This window comes from Chrysemys picta, chromosome 23 (genome assembly GCF_011386835.1).
Source record: "Chrysemys picta bellii isolate R12L10 chromosome 23, ASM1138683v2, whole genome shotgun sequence".
Taxonomy (NCBI): domain Eukaryota; kingdom Metazoa; phylum Chordata; order Testudines; family Emydidae; genus Chrysemys; species Chrysemys picta.
In genome coordinates, this window is record NC_088813.1 from 4,877,482 (window position 1) to 4,897,350 (window position 19,869).

General features: G+C 48.4%; 1 pseudogene; it reads right to left on the reverse strand.

Annotated features, from left to right (window-relative positions):
- Positions 1-72: 72 nt before the first annotated feature.
- On the reverse strand, positions 73-9,433 carry LOC101941903 (large ribosomal subunit protein uL22-like; annotated as a pseudogene).
- Between the last annotated feature and the right edge of the window lie 10,436 nt (positions 9,434-19,869).

The following is a 19,869-nucleotide window of genomic DNA, read 5'->3' on the forward strand; positions in this document are numbered from 1 at the left end:
AAAAAAGGGCCTGTCTCTCAGTCACAGGCCCCTGCGTTTCTACGGCACCAAGCATGGTGACATTGGCATCCATTTTTTTTTTCAGTTTTCTTTTTTATTTATGTCCATCTGTTATGTCAGATTTATTCCCGAGCCATACGTTTGAGCTTCTTCGGCTTCTTTTGAGAGATCTTTTTCTTCTGAGCAACTTCCTCTTCTGGCTTTGGAACAATCTGCTCCTTCTCAGTGAGGATCATCTCAGTATGACGGGGGAGCTCATGTAGGGGTTGATATGACCATAAGCTCTATAGATATGCCTGCGCATTTTGGGGGCCTTGTTGACCTGGAGGTGCTCAATTACCAGAGAATCCACAGCAAGACCTTTGAGTTCAGCATTACGCTCAGCATTTTTGAGCATGTGGAGTAGGAACTCTGCACTCTTTTTAGGCCAACCTCCCTGTGTCCAGCCCCATTGCTTGGCCGGGGCATCTCTGCCAACTCCACCGTTGTAACGACGGAAGGGAACACACTGCCTTTCTAGTATTTCGTGGCTTTCCGGATATGCACGCCCTCGATAGCTTGAGCCGTCTCACGAGTGTTCTTGAAGTAGACTTGGTTAGAACCCCTTGCCTGGCAGGATTTGATGGGGGGCTCTGGATCAAGTGAGTAGCAGACCGTTTTCAGAGCTTACCTCAGGCACACAAATCTGCCTGAAGAGGGAGACTCACTTGCCTGGCTTTTTCCCCTACTGCCCTACTTCCTCCTTTCCCTCCTGGTCTAGGAAGGGTGCTCTTCTGGCAGCCATTGGGTTGCTGTGTCCCCTTTGCCCCAGCTCCGCACATTTCGCCAGGCCTCTCCTGCTCTGTCAGCACAATCACACGATGAAAACGGGAGCCAGGATGCAGCGGAAATGGCAGGACAGAGGTGGAATCTGCCAGGGCCTGCAGCAGTTAGTTTGGAAGACAGCTGGTTAGGTGAATGTACCCGTTAGTGTTAAGATACCATAGGGTTAAATTAATCACAATGACTATGTGGCTGCTGTGGGGTAAATAAGTGTTTCAAGACCATGGAGAGATACCGGAGGAATTGCACTAGTATCTGACTGGCTCAGAGCTACTCTTAGCACTTGGGTCAGAGATTTTTGACCCATTGTGTTTCTTATTTCACTGGTCACACTGGTAAGACATAAAATTGTGTGATCATTTACAGGCACTTCATTACCAAGCTGACGCCGATAAATTGGAAGGAATTCAGACAAGAGCAGTGAAAATGATTTAGAGGCTGGAGGGACTGATTTACAAGGAAGATTAAGAGGGTTAAACATGTCTTGCTTGGCTAAGTGCCATCTGAGGGGGCTCTTTACAAGTATTTGAAGAGCTTAAATGCTAAATACCAAGAAAAGAGGAATTATTCAGGCCGTTCTGAGGTGGTTAAGGCATAAGTAATGGGATGAAATTAAGCAAAGGAAAACTTACGCTTAATATTGGGAAGTACAATGTTTGTAGACAGGTTTCAGAGGGGTAGCCATGTTAGTCTGTATCAGCAAAAACAACGAGGAGTCCTTGTGGCACCTTAGAGACTAACAAATTTGTAGAGCGCATCAGCCTGTGGAACAGGCTCCCAGGAAAATTTAGTGGAAGTCCCATCATTTGGGATATTTAAATGTGAACCAAACAAATTATTGTATCATTAGTATTTATTATTTGTACCACTGTCGCCCCTAGGAGCCTTAGTCATACACCAGGATCTCACTGTGCTACCTGCTGCACAGACATGGGACAAAAGACAGTCCCAAACAAATGACTTCAGAATGTAATGAAAGGAATGACCCTGGACCCTGGACCAGGATGAACCCTGACCAGTGACAGTCGGTCTTTCCACCCTGTAATCTTTGATTCAACTGCAATTAGTCTTCCTTTGTCCACGTACGCTAAATGTTCTTCTGGAGCTGTCAGCATTGTCCAACCACAATCATGTTTACTCATGAGTGAACAGAGGTAGGCAAGCACTTTGCTACCTGCAGTTTATTTAGCAAATTCAGCCCCCTTTCCTGTTTGCAAGTTGTCTGTACACAGGAGGTGCTTTTTATGACGCTGGTTGATATTCAGTTATTTGGCAAGTATTTTGTGTCAACAAATTCCAGCCATGGGGCTGCTCGTGAACTGTTTGCCATGAATGTTTACTTGGTCACCTGTCACATGGCATTGTTTGAAGGTGCAGTTGGTCACCTAGGTCACATGGCACTGTTTTCGTTCTTTTATAGGCATTTCAAGATGGCCACATAATCACCCCCGGCTTGCAGCTTTGCATGAAGGCTTATTCTCACAAGTGTTTGTGAGACTTTGCTCTGCAGGGAACATTCTCATGAACAAAGAGTTGCTCACACAAATGTTCATAAAGTAAATAAGAAGTGTCACTGATATAATCAAAGTGAGATCTGTTCAGAACTCGCTGAAATATTTCTGAGAAATGTTCCATAATATTTGGCCTGCTATTTAGCATGGGAACAGGAGAATCGTCAAACCACATTCAAGAAAAATACTAAACCCTTTATGAACGACTGATACAATGTTTATATTAAAATTACGGTATTTGGATGTGTTTATGAAGAATTACTTAAAATTAATACATAGTTGGGAGATCTTAATACACTTTAAATATTTAATGTTATCAATAAATGCTACCAATAGAGTAAACATATGAATACCTTTGTAGCTGATTACTAGAAATTACTATCCATCATTTAACAAAAATAACAGTTAATCTTCACTATACTATACAGCAGTTTACCATCCTTGCAAAAATCTACTCATGCACTTGCCCAGGTGGGCAATTTGTTTAGATGGGCCAGTAAAATATTATGACTTGTTTTTGTTTGATGAGGTGTTCCATTCTTAAGAAGCATGGTCTACGGATTAAAGCACAGAACTGGGAGCCAGGAGACCTAGATTCCATTCCCAGCTCTGCCACTGACCTGCTGTGTGGCCGTAGGCAGATCACTTAACTCTGGTCATAATTTCCCCACCTGTCTCTCTATCTCCCAGTGTTCTGAGGGCAAATTAGGTAGTATTGGTAAAATGCTTTGAATGTGCAGGGCCAAATCTGTGATGGCGTAACTCCTGAAATCAGTGGACCTATGAGAGCAGATAATTCAGCCTGTAACATTCTATATAAGTGGTAATCATCATCACGGTAAAGACAGGTGAGTGGATTTTGTGCTTGAGCAGTTACATTTTCATAACGGGTTTGCAGGGTGGAATGGTGTCATCCCTACAATTGATTTTTATTTTCAAAGCATAGCTCTTTCTCTCTCCTGCCCCTCGACACACACAAACAGCTCTCGTGGGCTTCAGCAGGCATTGTGCAAGTGTATTTCAGGGTAGAATCTGGTGTACACATTTGGAATGCTCTGGGATCTTCTGGCACAATAGATGCAGGGAGTATTAGAACTGCATTGGTTAGGACTGGAGAGAAATTCAGCCAGAAATGGGCATTTGGCTAAAGACTGGCCAAACTTTGATAATAGGCTTTGGCTGAATATTTCTTTAAGTATCTTTTAGAAGCCAAATAGTGAGACGGTGCCACTCCTTTCCCCGTAGTAATAGGGTCGTGACTGGTCCCCTGCGAGTTCCATCTCCTTCCCCTGATTTGGTCTGAAAGTGACAAAGGTCAGGGGGAGTTAAGGAGAAGATTCTACTTGCTGGATGCTTCTTTCCCCTTCCTCTTTGTGGTCAGTTCATGTCAGACTCACTTACTGTTATTCCTCTGCCATCTCCTGGCCATCTCCTCCACTCAGGAGGGAATTCAGGAGGATGGGCAAGCTCTAGGCTTGTGGCAGTAGCCCCTAGGGAAGCTATTTACTCTGTCATCACTCTTACAATCTCTATTTTAAACCCATCGTTTTGTCACAGTCAACAAACCTTGTTTGAAGAGGCAGCTGTGCATCTAATCCAGCGGGCTCGCTAATTGCTGGAACCCTCTAGATCAACAATATTAGACAAACAGTAGCCCACATAAGGTCACTACCCTTTCCAGAGCACATCGGCCCCGTTGCCCATGAGCAGAAATATTAAACCTTTGCACAAAGAAAATGAGAATGGACAGACTTGCTAAAAGCTGTCTCCAAACAATGCAATCACCTGTAATTATAACAAGGCACTTGTTGCTGAAATCCCAGTGCACCTGCTTTAATCAAACTAGGAGTCTGAGCCTGGCAGGCTCTCCACTGACTTTATTGGCTTGGGATCAAGCCGGAGATATTCTATCTGCTGTGCAGTGTTTTTTGCATCACCTGTTATACAAATAGCAGCGGCAGTATGGTCCAGGGTGCAGGGCACAAGCTTGGGACTTGGGAGCACTAGGCTATGTTCCTTGTTCCGCCACTGATTTGCTATGTGACCCCAGGTGAGTCACTTGACCTCCGTTTCCCTTTTTCTGCCTTGTTTATTTAGACTAAGCTCTTAGGGCAGCAGCTGTCTGGTTTTATGGGTTTGCGCAGCACCTGCCGTGTTGGGGACCTCAAGACACTACAGTAATATAAGTAATAATGGAAAGAGATCACAGTTGCAGGGTTGGCTGCGCCTCTGCCCCCTCTTTGACTCTCTGATGCACCCCCCTCAGGTGTCAGGCCTTTACTTCTCCTGGGGTGGAATCCCTCAGTTCTCCCACACTTTGCCTGGACCCTGTGTTTATCCACCATGTGCACCCAGCAGGTCCAGTTGGGTTTGGCACCTGTGGTCCTTCCTTTCGGGAGCGGTGACTAGTGGGGGAAAGAGTGAACCGCCAGCCTCCTTATACCCCCATGTTGTTGGTTCTTACCAGAAGGAATAAAGTGCAACATAACAGACAAGGGATTTTAAAACAGCAGACTGTCTGTACATAGGTGGATCTTACCTGGAGGCTAACCATCCCCGGAGGGAAGCCTAGGAAGGCCTAACAGGCGTCGCTGTGTGTGTCAGTCTGAATAGCTTCTCAACAACTGTGTCCAACAGCTGCTGCCTCCCTTCTAGAGAGAGAGTCACGTGGTAACCAGCCAGAATTCTTTGTTCTCTCAGTTCCTGGGCTTCGGGGCTCTGCTAGCCCACAACCAGTTGGCTGGGGTCCATGGGAGGCTGAGCCCGTCTCCTCTGGGCCAAGGGCTCTTACTTTGCCTTCAGTAACTCCCTGTGTTTGCTGGGGGGATGACTTGTCTAGAGTCATTGTTTCACCTGCCTCTTTGTTTCCCCAAAACACTGTTGATTTAACTCAACATAGTCATACAGCAAATGTCCCCATAATCAAGTCAGCATACATTCTTCATGAATTAGCACAGAGCAGCTCACCATATACAAAACAGAGGTACAGATTTTTTGTATCTATTTCCTGCATTCTGTATTGTGGCATCATGAGGTTGACTGTTAGACTGGGTGAGACCAATAGTCCATCGGGGGTGGGGGACAAAAAACCCTACAAACGAACCTGGACCAGGCAGCACTAAATTATGGAGGAATTTTCACAAAAGTCTGAACTACATTGCTGGCTACACCTGATGGAAAAGCCAGACACTCATCGTCCACTCCCAGTCACTTTGACTTCAGTAAGGTTACTCCTATCAGTGAGGTCTATGGGAATCAGGTCCTGATGCTCACACTTCCTTTGCTAGGACTTATTTTCCAGCTCATCTGCAAACACCAGCCACAGTGTTCCTTGTAACATCCACAACCAGGAGCACGGCAACATTGAATTGAGTTACATAATTCTCCTGAAGTGTCATTCTCAAAAGATCACCACATCTCTCCTTACCCTGCTGGCTGGGAGCCTGCGATAGTGAGAATTGTTATAGAACTTTCGGTATCCAGCATGAGAGCTGTGCCTCCAATTACTCCCTGCAAACAAACAGCACAAGCTGCTGGTGCCCGCAGCAGTGAAGTGCTTCAGAAGCCTTACATAGAGCTGCACTTGTGTGAGAAGTTGGAGAGCAGCTGGCTTGGCCAGGGAGCTGTTTACACTGTTTGATTGCTTTCTATCCTTTTGGTCCTTCACTGCCAGATCTCAGCGCTGTTGCTCCTGTCAAATCTCGCAGAGCCAGAACCTCTATTCTATATTTTCCTCTCCTGAAGGCTGCTTACATCAAACCTTGAACTCCTGAAGAGACTCAAAAGGCCCAGCCAGGTCACATGATAAGAGGCAAAGCCCTGGCAGCTGCGGGATGTTACTCAGTGTTGGAAATCTGCATGTAGGTGTATCTACTTGTGCCATCTCACTGGTGGTGTGTGTGGTGGCGTCACACCTGCTATTGCACCTTTGCAGCTGCCTTTAAGGGTCTCTTTTAGGATACACCAGTATTTCAACAACTACCTTCAAAATCCCTCTACCAGGACTCACCAGCCAAACTCCCGCCCCCTTTCATGCACCCCCTCTACCCCCAGAAAAAAAGATCTGCTTTGGTTCAAACGCCTACCGCCTATATTACACGAGAGGTCAGACCATCATCACTGTGCTCCCTTCTGGCCTGATAAGCTATGAATATGAATTATTTTCTATCCCGCTCTCAAGATCTTGATTTTTGGGATGAGACAGGACCAAATTTATCCCTGCCAGAACCCCATTGATTTCAGTGGGTTTTTGCAACTGATGAATTTGGCCCCGGGAATGTTAAGTCTGGAGTTTTCTTGTATTTACTCCCAGACCAGTTCCAGTCAGTGGAGCTATATGGAGGTGTAAAATTGGTGTGAGATCAGACTCAGGTCCAAGGGATCAGAGAAAGTGTGTGTGTCAGGGAAGCTGTGGACTGGGTACAGAAAGGGAGTGCAGACAGTATGTGTGGGCTGGGGCTGGAAGAACCTGGCTGTGCATCATCAGCAAGGGAACGGTAGCCGGGTGGTCACCACGCTCCGGTCCAGAAGGGTTAAGGGCAGCCCATGAGAGGGCTGTGGCTGGGGCAAGCAGCTCCCTGGCTGAGTGGGAAGTCAGGCTCAGCTGGGGCCATGCCCCAATTAAGGCCCAGCTGGTCCTATAAAGGCGAGGGCAGCCAGAAACCCAGACAGTTCTCTTTCTGCTTTAGAGAGAGAAGGGCCTGGCTGCCTGGAGCTGAGGGAAGCAGGGCTGGGGGAAGGCTAGAGGAGCTGAGGAGCTCTGGCCTGGGAAAAACCCCAGGCTGCAGGCCTAGAGTAAGGTCAGCTAGGTACTGGGGTTGCAAAGGGACAGCCCTGGGTAGGCAGAGGCAGCAGGTCCAAACCCCACCTTGCCAGTGATGAGTGGCTGATCCTGCAGTCTGCCCCAGGCAGTGGGGGCTTGATGGTGACTGGCAGTGGCCTGGTACTGAGGCGAGGTGGGGATAGGGGTGGGAGTTCCCCAGGGAGGGGAGACCCAGATCTGTCGGGTACTGCCAGGGGGCAGCATCCCAGTGATAGGGGTGCCGGGTCCTGGGAGGGGCATGGGGCCAGAGGAGAGGTGGATCACCGGCCTGCAGAGGGTGCTTCGGACATTGGACGAGCTGATTCCCTGAAGCAACCAGTAGGAGGCGCCGCAGGGGTGAGTCCGACCTCTTACAGGAACCAACAGGACTGTGGTACTAGCACTCTACCGGCCAGAGCCAATAGAAAGCACGTGCAGAGCCTTCGTGGGCAGAGGGATGTGAAGAACCTGTGCCCCCAGCACATGTTTGTGTTAGCGAAGGAGTCCTGGGCACAGCTGCAAACAGAGCTAGTGTTATACTCAGCTATAAAAATTAGAGATGAGCAAAGTGGCCAAGGTCAGAAACCACCCTGAGCCTTTGCCCAAAGTTCCCCTGAGCGTCCACCCCACCCTGAAAAGAAATCGTGGAGGAACTTTGACAAAGTGTGAGTCGCTTTTAAACCACTGATGCTCATTTTCAGCACTCGTGGCTGCACTACAATGATTCGTCTGGAAGCGAAGTGTTGAAATGCTGCAAGGAGAGTTCTTCACATGGTCTTTGTGGCCCAGACCAAGGCAGATAACCCCAGAGAAGGTCACGCAAAAGCTCTCATGCAATTTCCATTGTGCAGCTTCAAGATAGGTTTAAAAAAAATCTTCTACAATTGCAGGTACTATATGAACTGAACCACTTAAGAATAACTAGTCCAGGCTAGGAATTATGAATTCCTGAGTGCTAATCCTGGCCCTGCCACCAGCTTGCAGTGTGTCCTTGAGCAAGCCACCCTGCCTCAGTTTCCCTGTCTGTAGAATAGGGGTAATAATACTTGCCTACCTTACAGGGCATGGGGAGGATTAGTCACTTAATGTCTGAGTGCACTGAAGGTGTAAAGAGGGGAGAAAAGGAGAGAGAACAAACCACACATGACAGATGTTAACATCGGTTCCTGCATGGCTGGAAGGTGCTTCGATACTACAGTGGTGAAAGAACTCTGTTGAGTAGAATGGAATAAAGGGCTGTGTGTTGTCATTGAGCCAGATTCCCAGCTGAAGCCAGTGGAGTGACACTGATTTACCCTAGCTAGCATCTAGCCTATGGGCAGTAACCCACTGAGGCCATGTATAACTCCCATTGATAAGCTGGGCTGATTCTGACACATCTGTGTAGGGTTCCTTGTTGGACTATGGATCCATCCAATTACAACTGCCACATATCTCCTTAATATTTCCACTGCTCCTGCATTGCACCATCTAATAGACCAGAGGGCAGTAACCCAGCTCCTCACCGTGACCACAACAGATCATCTGGAATCCTATTGTGTGTGCAATATGCAAGAGATCAACCCGGAGAGGAGGAAAACACTCGCCCATCATCTCCGCGACAACAATTACCCTTCGGGCATTTTGTTCACCTCAAGGAAAATAAACATATTTCCTAATTAACACTCTCAGAGCCGGCTCCAGGGTTTTGGCCGCCCCAAGCAGCCAAAAAAAAAAAAAAGCCGCTATCGCGATGGCAATTCGGCAGGAGATCCTTTGCTCCCAGCGGGAGTGAGGGACCGTCCGCCGAATTGCCGCCAGATACCTGGACGTGCCGCCCCTCTCCGGAGCGGCCGCCCCAAGCACCTGCTTGCCAGGCTGGTGCCTGGAGCCGGCCCTGTTCTCTCTCCACGCCACTCTCAGCGTAACGACTGGTTCAAAATCCAAGCTCTGCTGTTTTGTAGCTATCAAAGCCAGGAAGCACTTTTTGGAACTAATCACTACACAAATGGCTTCAACTTGGGTCTGTGTTTACTCTGGGACACAGCACGGGGGCACAAAGGGCCCTCAGTGGAGATGGCAATGTCTCCCCGAGGTTTTAGTTTAATGATTAGTATTTAGAAACCCTAATAATACAAACAAGAGTGTATTTTAAAATCAGAGGCACAGAAGCTGCAGCAGATTGGGCTTCTGCCTAGTGAATCTAAACTAATTCTGAAAGCAAATGTAAAAGATTGTATGTGCCCCTTCCCGCTATCAGTAGTGATCCATCACTGCACCAGTGCCAGAGAAGGTTCTTACCATCTCCTTGAACCTTCATGTTGTTTATTTCTAAGGGGCTGTCTACATTAGAATCAGCGGTGTGCCTGCCTGCAGCACGGGTAGACATACCCATGTTCTCTTTCATCTACCTAGCCCAAGTAACAAAAACAGAGAAGCGGCAGCAGAAGTGCCGGAAGCTCCCTAGAAGTTGGGGGGGGGGCACCAGTGCCCAAACCAGGGCCCCGCCCCCTGCTCTGCCCCTTCCCCTGAGGCCCCTCCCCACTCTGCCTCTTCCCCCAGGACCCCACCCCCATTCCACCCCCTTCCCCCAAGGCCCCACCCGCACTCTGCCCTTTCCCCCAGGGCTCCGTCCCCACTCGCCCCGCCCCCCATTGCTCTCCTTTAAGGCAGGTAAAAAGTGATGGAGCCATGGCCCCCAGGCCCACCCCGTTCCGGCGCCCCTGAGCCGCAGCAGCACGGACTTCAGCACAGGCTGTACAAGCTAGGCCCTGCCACCGCCCACGCTGCTGCCGCTTCACGGCTAGTGTTACTTGAGCTGACTAGATCAAAGCTAGCTCGGGTATGTCTACACAGCACTGATTCTAATCTAGACACCCCCACAGAAATAAACCACAATCCCTCCCAATGGAAGCAGCTCAATTCCTGTCTCCAGAGCCCGTGACTCAGCAGCATGAAAGGAGGCTTAAGCAGGATCTGAAGTAACATCTTAACAGAACAATGAGTTCACAGGTGTGCTAGGAGCCACATGGTTCCCAGCCGTGGAGGGCACCTTGCTCCTGGACTCCTCAGGCTAGTGAGGGCTGAGAGTGCTGCGGAAGCGGAGTACTCATGGAGCGAAGAAGGAAGGGCCTCAGGTAGCTATGAAATGTAGTGGCCTGTGATACGCCAGAGGTCAGACTAGCTGATCTAATGGTCTCTCCTGGCCTTAAACTCTGTGTATCTGTTTGTGCAGCACAGAGCTTCAGCTCGCTGCCCCACTCTGACGGCTGCTCTTCCACCCACGGCGGTTCCCCTGAGCCAAGGTGGCCAATCCCTCCACACTGCACCGTGGTTTGAGACTGTTTCACCAGCTGCCATCTCAGCACTAGCGCTCTGGGCCAGCTCTTCAGCTGGTGTAAATCACCACTGAGGTCAGTGGAGTTAGGCCAATTTCCACCTGCCTCTTGGACTCCAGAGGTGTCCTTTCCATACTGCTCAGTCCCAGGACAGTCTCCACGGTGCTTCTGCACAGTTAATCATGAACTTGCACAGCTGCTCAGAGGTAGACAGGAAGAAGTTACAGAGAGGAGCAATCAAACTTCTCCAACCATTTGTGTCCATCTTCAGGCATTGTCCACTTGTCAGGGGCTTTTCATGCTGAACGACCCACACAGTGTCTAGGATTACAGCTATCCGAACTTCTTGTTCCCCACTTGGAAGCAAAAGCTAGAACAAGTACAGATGAAATGGAGAAAGAGAAGGTTGGGTAGACTGGGAAACAGCAGTGCAAGTAAGGAAAGGGAAGGTCCGCATAATCTGCCTATTCTGAATGTATAAGCAGTTGCTTTTAAACACCTCTTTGACTATTAAGATGTGAACATCTCTCACACTGTCATTCGCAATGTAATTTCCCCTAGATTGGCAATACAGTCTTGGATTTTACCTGTGACCAGAGGACGTTAATGATACACATGCCCAAGATTTCACCACGCCTGGCATGGTTCAGCAGCAGGGTTTGAACCCAGCGACTGTACAATTGCTCCATACATCTCTGCCATTAGAGATAAAGGAGCAACTCTTTTTGGCAGCATCAGCATAGGTTTTTATCCTCTAGGATCACACCACTAGAGGGGGATATGACACACTCTTAGCTGGTGACCTACAAAAGCATCCGCGTGTTTGGTAACTTTGCTACAATGTTATTAATTTTCCAAGAACGTGTAGAACTCTGTCTTTTCTTAGTCTGAGCCAGTTTACACTGAGTGTCCCCATCCCTGGAACAAGATTGTTCCCTCAGTAGTGTGACAGACAAGGAGGAGATGTGGGGGGAAACGCCTAACGCTTTGGAGACATCCAAGTGAGAGTTTTGTAATTCGTGGTCTCCATGCAAGACAATCGCTTTAAAAAAAATCCCCTCTTCAACATGACGCAAGGCTGTGAGCAATGAGAAGAAAGAAGCAGTCAGGACAGACCCGGAGCAATTATTAAACATCTGGTTTTTACGAATGAGGAATCAGATGTTCAAAGGCAGCAGATGATTTTTTTAAAAATTATTAGAAGTGCGGGGGAAGCAGCTACAGCGAACAAAGCAGCAGGTCTCGACCTCCCCCAGTGCAGCCGTAAACAAAGGCGGCGGGACGGGAGGATGGAAAGACAGGCTAGTTTACAGCGAGGAAGGCTGGGCCAGTGGGTAGGGTGCTACATTAGGCTTCAATAATCCTAGGTTCAGTTCTTGTCACTCCCACTACCTCTGGCCATGCACTTAGTCTCTCTATGCCTCAGTCTCCCATCCATTAAATGGTATTAATGTGATTTCTACAGCTCACAGGGGTGTGATAAGGATAAATACATTAAAGATCATGAGCTGCTCACCTACTATGGTAATTGGGGGCCAGATGGGATCTCTACATGCGTCACCTTAGAGCAGTGGTGGGCAGCCCGTGGGCCACCAGTTTGTTTACATTTGCACGGCCGCCTGCAGCTCCCAGTGGCCGCGGTCGCCGTTCCTGGCCAATGGGAGCTGTGGGAAGCGGCACGGGCTGCAGGGACGTGCTGACCACTGCTTCCCACAGCTCCCATTGGCCAGGAACGGCGAACTGCGGCCACTGGGAGCTGCGGGCAGCCGTGCAAAGGTAAACAAACTGGCGGCCCACCAGCAGATTACCCTGATTGCCCGCAGACCGCAGGTTGCCCACCACTGCCTGAGAGAGAGAGCTTCTTTAGATGCAGCAAGAGACTGGAGAGGGGCTAATATAACGTCTGTATCTATGGGTGGCCGTTCTGGGGCAGTTTTTATCACATGCCAGTTTCCAGGGTGATGGGACTAGGGACTGGCTAATTTCCAGAGCTTCAATAACGCTCTAGGCCGAGGTTTCTGTGCTGTGGTAGAATGGCAAAAGAAGAGTATCCCAAAAGGAATCATTCACACAGGGACTTGAGCAGATACCAACTTTTCTTATTTAAAAATTTCTCACACATCTGAGATTTTCAGGGATTAATTAAAGATATATTTTTGGTTTTGGTTTTGGTTTTAATGAGGGTTGTCATGGCAACCACCACAGCTGTTTAGAAAGAAATGGGAAGGGGCAGACTCCTTGCCTGCAGTTTCAGTGGGGCTGGAGGCAATCTATCCCTTCCACAATGGGCAATTACAAAGCCATATATAAACCCCTCTAAGCCAAATCCTCCTTTAAGCCAATGGAGATAAAAAGTGCTCAGTACAATTTATCAAAAGGCCTCTCTCTGCCTGAATTACCCAATCTCTGTTTCTTTTCTTTGCGCTGACATGATAATTTTCTCTATATCGCTGCAAATTAAATTCTAATGAGAAAACCCTGCATTTAAATGTGATGAAGAGCTTTTCTCCTCTGAGATGGATGGGAATGTTGCATCCATTGTGCAGGGAGAAGAGTGGATTACATGTGGATCAAGGTGCATTAGAGAAGTTAATGGTTTCCTGGCCCCTGGCTGTGACACTACCTCCCTTTCTGCAGGCCTTTTGCAGTCTGTACTCCTCACATGGCCACCAGATGTTATGAGTTAAGCAGGTACAAGATGGATGATCTCTATCCACTGGAAGTGGAAGTATGAGTGGTTCATCGGGCAGCACCTTTCTCTTTGAGTTAATAAGCACCGCAGGACTAAAGGCAGTGGAGGTACTGTCATAGAATCATAAAATCTCAGGGTTGGAAGGGACCTCAGGAGGTCATCTAGTCCAACTTCCTGCTCAAAGCAGGGCCAATCCCCAACTAAATCATCCCACCCAGGGCTTTGTCAAGCCTGACCTTAAAAACCTCCAAGGAAGGAGATTCCAACACCTCCCTAGGGAACCCATTCCAGTGCTTCACCACCCTCCTAGTGAAATAGCTTTTCCTAATATCCAACCTAGACCTCCCCCACTGCAACTTGAGACCATTACTCCTTGTTCTGTCATCTGCCACCACTGAGAACAGCCGAGCTCCATCCTCTTTGGAACCCCCCTTCAGGTAGTTGAAGGCTGGTATCAGCCTAGATATGAAACTGGAGTCCTGGCCATTTTCAGTCATTGAAGATCCCAGAGCGGGGGTGTTCACTCCAGTGGAATGGCTGTACTTGTAACAAGCCCTACCAGGAGAGTTGGTCCAACTGTCCATTGAGAAGAAGCTATTGGGCAAATGTCATCCCTTTTTATCCTCTTTGTAAATTGTCAATGAACAGATCACCGCGTTTCAAGTTTGTTTGTTGTTTGAAGCTGGCCGAGTCGTTTTTTGGAATCTCTTTTGACGGGTGGATTGCTCTCAAAGAGTTTGATGTTCAGAATTTGCTATCCAAACTTTGTGGCCGGTCACCTAAGTCACATGTTATTGTATTAGTTCTCTGATTGGAGGACTGAAACTTTATCAATGGCTTCTGTCTGCAGCAAATTCTGTTTCTTGATGAAAAGACTTTGGGTAACTGGCTGGCCTTGCTTTCTGTGAACGTTGCATAGACAGAGCTTTGTCCAGATCATGCTTATGGCAATGGAAAGCCATATATAAACCCCTCTAAGCCAAAGTCACAAGCAGACTGCAGCAAAACATGGTTTCTTGTTTGGTTAGCTGTTGGCAAACAAGATTTCACATGATCTGACGCGCTCTCCCAGGAAGCAACACTGAGGATGCCTTGGTATGTATGGGATTGTTGCCTCATGATCCATTGCAGAGGATACCTTGCACATGGATCACCCCCCAACTCCCCACCTGTGTGAGCTGCCTCTGCAGTTCTTCCTCCCAACCCCCATCCCAGGATCCCTAGGTCTGGGGATGCCTGCATGGGGAGCAGGAGGCTGCATGAACTGCGCTGCCAGCTGTGGGTGGCAGTGTGAAGGGGGACGCTTTGGCGGGTGTCCTGTGGAACAGCACTGACAGAGACCCCAGAGATAAGGACAGAGCCCCCAGGGCTGGTGAGGAGCCACAGGGCATCTGTGTCCGGAGAGTGGATTCACTGTCTGTGGGGCTTGCTGGGCATTAAAGGGGGGGGTTGAACACCCCAGTGAGGCCCTGGGGAATAAATCCTTTCAGCAGAGGCAGAAGCAAGAACACAACTGAAAAGGGAATTTTACATCCAAAAATGTGAGAAGGAGAGCAAGGGTTAAAGTGAGCTGGGACAGATGGGGTCATAGATCTGGCACTGGTGAGTGGGCTAGTGTCAATGCACTTGGACAAACTGCTGGCGCTTAGCACCCCTAGCTTGACATGGGATCTCTCCATGCGTCACTAAGCTGGGTGAGCAGCTCATCACCACTGAACAGATGGGGGAATTAAGGCACAGAAGGGGAAGTGATTTGTCCCAGGTCACACAGTGACTGAGCCAGGAATAGAACACAAGTCTCTTGAACGCCCTATTCACTAGGCCACACTGCCTCCCTCATGGGTCAGAGACCCAGTAGGATGAAATCTCCCTTAGGGGAGGGCAGTGTTTGGGACCAGCTGTATGCCCCTCAGTGAAGGGACTGTTAAACCTTTGCCTTTGGGCTCTCGTGTGGTGCCTGGTACTGGGTGTGTCACACCACAAGCAGAGCTCTGCCAATCATTCACAGCAGAGCCCAGAACTGAGGATGCTCAGGTCTGGGGATCCAGGCCAAATTCTAAACACTGAGCCGGCTCATCACGCGGCTCCCTCCTGTCCCCAAACCCCTACAGCCAGCTGGGGTCCAGGCGTAATATGCTGCTAGAATGGGGGCAAGACGCTCACCTCACTGGGCTTTGAGCTAAACCAGCCAAACCTCAGAAGTTTCGACTGAGTTTCTCAGAGGGTGGAAGGATGGTCTTGTGGTGAAGGCACTAGCTGGAGACTCAGCAACTCCAGGTTCAATTTAAGGCGTTATCTCCTGTAATGGCTCCCGGCCTAGCTGCACCACTGCCCTTTCTCAGGGTCTCACCAAGTGCTCCCCCCATCCCCTGGATTTTAGGCGTTGGGCCTTTACCTCTCCCAGCACTCGCCCTTAGACCAACTCCTGGGTACCAACCATGCCTATTTCAGTAGGTCCAACGGCATGTGGCACCTGCAAGTCCCTTTTCTCCGGGAGCCTGTGACAGCAGACATCTGCCGTGAGACAGAAGCAACTGCTTCAGAACAAAGCACCACTTATTCATGACTCAAAAGTCCCAAGCCTACAGAACAAAGGATAAAACCCTAGAAGGCCACATGGGTCATCCTTGCCCCTCGGTAAGTCCCCCTCAGTCCAGCTGACTACACCTGTGAGATTGAGAAACAGCCGGTATCGCAGCAGCAGGCGCCCTGTCTTTGTGGGTATGTCTATGCAGGGATACAAGCCCCACAGCACGGCCGGGGCTGGCCCAGGCTCCCTTGGACTATGGGGCTAAAAATCGCTATGTAGATGTCCAGGCTCCAGCCTAGAGCCGGAGCTCCGGGACCCTCCATCCTCTCAGGGTCCCAGAGCTCAAGCTCCAGCCTGAGCCAAATGTCTACACTGCAGTTTTCAGCCTGGGCCAGTCACCGTTTTTTCATCCCTGTGTAGACATAACCCGATGTGTCTCAGTCAGACTGTCAGCTTTTCCACTCACGCTTCCCGGCTAGCCTGTCTGCTCACCCAACCCCCTCCGCTTTCCCTGGGTCTTGGAGCTTTTGGGTCCCCTTTGATCGTAGGCTTTGCCTTGGGAAGAGTACCCCTTCTAACCTGGATGGAGCCAGCTAGGCAGTTTCTTCCCCCAGTTGATGGCCCAACCATTCTCATCTTAACTTCTTTGAAGTTGTGTACCTGAGGCTGCCTTGGTTGTGTCATTACTTTACCTTTCCTGCCCCGTTCTTTAATAATCTCTTTACTGCCTCCTTTGATTTAACGCTATGCATTCAGGGAGCAATACAAAACTGAACAGGGAAACTGAGTCACATAACATTAATGCAGGGCCAGCCCACATCATTTTGGCACCTGAGGCGGGGAGCTCAAATGACGCCCCCATGCCCCCTCGCTTGGGCCAAAACTTTGAAAAGTCTCAATTCTGCCTTCTTCCTGTTCTACTCCTCTCATGGTACTGCTCTGCTATCTACCCCAAGAAAGGAGAACTAACAACTTAAAATGCCTTGTTCAAAAATTTTAAGTAACACTTAACTTTCAAACGCCTGAACAGTAGATGTAACTTTTCTTGTCTGCATAGTAAACACTGGCATTTTTATCTGTTTGAATAATCAAAGTATTGCTTTCTGTGCCTTCTTGGTTGCAATTATTTGAACTTCTTCCTGAAGGTCCACTGTCTGGGCTGGCTCAAGCTCTATTGAGATGGTTGCAAAGCCGACCAGCCTCTCCTGTGTCATTGTGGAGCGTAGATGTGTTTTTATTAGCTTCATCTTGGAGAAGCTGTGTTCTCCACTGGCAACTGTTACAGGAAGTGTTAGAAGTATGTGCAGAGCAACAAAAGCATTTGGAAAGAGGGTGGTCATCTTATTTGTGCACATATATTCCAGAACAGCCTTTGGAGTTGATCCTGCTGAAATGTATCTTGAAAGGGCTTTCGGTTCATCACCTAAATCACTCGCATCAATATCGTGCATGTCATCATGTGTCAACACTGTCTCTAGTGCCCTGCATTGCTGGTGTAGGTCTTCTTCAGGTATAGTGAGGAGTTTTGAAATATCATACAACATCCCAAACATACTGCTGTGTTCCTTGAGCTGCATGAAATGTTCTTCAGCTGACTGCATTGCATAATCTAGCACCTGGTTAAAGAATTCAACTTTGAACTGTTGTTTGGGGTCTCTTGTGGGATTATCCCGTGCCTCGTAATCAAAATGTCATCTTCTTCGGTGACTCTTGTATTCTTGAATGGGTGGGAAAATAGTCTTTAAGGTGCCACCGGACTCCTTGTTGTTTTTGTGGATACAGACTAACACGGCTACCCCCTGATATTTGTCATACCAGTTCCTGTAGTATCATCAATGTCAATACATTCTAGAAAATGCTCTCTGACAGTCACCATCGCAGGGACATTTTCACTAGGTTCTGTTGTTGTTACAAAACGCACCATTCAAGTCATTTGTTCCGTATGGCTGATGTCAGGTGTGCAGTCCAGAATAACAGAGTAATATCTTGCTGACTTCAGTTCTGCCACAATCTTCTGTTTGACTTTTGACTGTCTGATCTCATTTTGAATTGTTTTTCCAAGGTAGTGGTGTGTGTACATTTCTTGGGTGGTGACTCTTCTTAGATGCTCCTGGAGTACAGCATCAAACTCAGCCATCAGCTCCACAATTTTAAGGAAGTTTCCATTGTTTGGCACATACAGCTGATCTGAAGTGCCATGCAGTGCTAGGTTTTGGGTAGCAAGCATTCTCACAATGCCAATGAGCCTTTTCAGAAAGTTTTGCCAGTAAAGAGACTCTGATGCAATCTTCTCTTGATGCTGATCATCTATGATGGTCTTTAACTTTAGTCTCATCTCAAGTTCTTTCCACCTATGGAATGCTCTCCGGTGATTTGCTGCCTTCTCATGGCATGCCAGATTTCTAGCCAGATTTTTCCAGTCCTTTGTTCCTGTAGAACCCAATGTGGCTGGAACATTAGACTGGAAGAGTTTGCAACAAACACAGTATGCAGCATTCTGGGTTTTTGAGTACATAAGCCATGGCCTCTCCACTTTGTCACCATTGGGGATTTCACACCAGTAATGTGTTGGATGGAAACTTCTATTTTCATTGTCTTTGGGGAACATGAAGTTTTTCACTTGCTGTGGCCCATGCAGTACAAGGAAGTCCCTCAGGCTACTGCTCAAGTGGGTCCATGGTCCTGGATCATCTTGACTTCAGGAACTAAACTCAGCAGCAGCTGTTTCTTGCGCCTCCACCACACTCTTCTCTGATCTACACTTTTCTTCAGGAATGTGCCTGGTTACACCCATTTGAGATGGAGATATGGATGCTGCAGTAGCTGCCAGGTCACCTGCACTCTGACTACGGGAAGATCAGGCATCTCCTCACCACTCCCATCCTCACTGGGGCCGGACGGCTCACCGTGAACATTTGTGTCTGTGTATCTCAGGAGAGCTCCTTCCTGCTTAGATAGAAACGCTTCCTTTGCTTGCTTGCTTTTTCTGAATGCTGCCCCACAGAGGCGCTTCTCCTTTCACTCATGACGGCTGTTCTGTGCCAGCTATAGTGGCTCTCAACACTCAATTGAAGGGGACAAATAAGCAGGCTGGTAGCAGGGCCTGAGTGAGGGAAGATATCAGCGTCTTAAGGGCCTAACTGGCTCCTAGTACTTCAGTTGACTGCCTGTTCTCCTCAAGGGGGTTCAGGGCAGCAGCAGGAAACAGGAAGCTCCCTGAGAAGCTGGTGTGAATCAGTCCAGGCTCCTGGGGGTGCTGGAGAGGTACATAAGAGGCTCCTCCTCCTCTCTCTCCCTGCAGCTCCTGCTGCTTTCTGTTATTCCCTCTCACCTTTTCTCCTGCCTGCCTGTTATGTCTCTTGTGCCCTCCTTCCTCCAGCACAGCACTCCACCATCTCTGTGCATCTAGAGCAGAGAGAATACATATGCACCAGCAGCAGACACAATTTTCTACAATCTGGGTCCTAGTGGCGCCCCCCCCCAGTCTGGCACCTGCGGCGGCTGCCTCAGTTCGCCTCATGGTAAGGCCAGCCCTGCATTAATGTATAATCTGCATTTCCCCAGTTCAGCACATCACCACTTTCCTGTGTGTCTTTGGGCAAATCTTCCATGCTGCAGTTTCCCCATCAGTAGGATGGGGATAATAATACTACCCCGCCTCACAGGGAGCGGGAGAGCACTGCTGAGTGAAGAACTGATTGGTCAGTTTGGCGGCCAAACCAACCAATAACAGATCAGTGCCTTCTGAACCCAAAATGAGTATTTTGTTTTTCTTGCTGAAACAAAAAAACAAAAACAAAAAATGGAAATCAGGGGGAACAAAACGACATTTGAAACTGAAACGTCAGACAGCTCATTCTGAAAACAGCCAGGCAAACCTCTTCAAGCTTCCCACATTTTTTTTTCTCATTTTTTATTCAACCAAAACCCTTAATTAAATCCGAACCAAATCCTCAGTTAGTTTGGGTCACCCTGAAACTGCATTTTTTGGGGTGTGTGTGCAAATTTACTATTTGCCAAAAAATGTCCCCGCGCTCTGGCTGTGAGACTAGATCCATCAATAACTGGGAGGAGCTCAGATACGAGTCCAGCACTAGGGATCTGTAAGTAGGCTGAGAGGGTGTGTTTGAATTTGACATTAAAAGTTAGTACCAGGCAGAGAATTCACACAGATCCAAACTGCAGGTGATATTTGC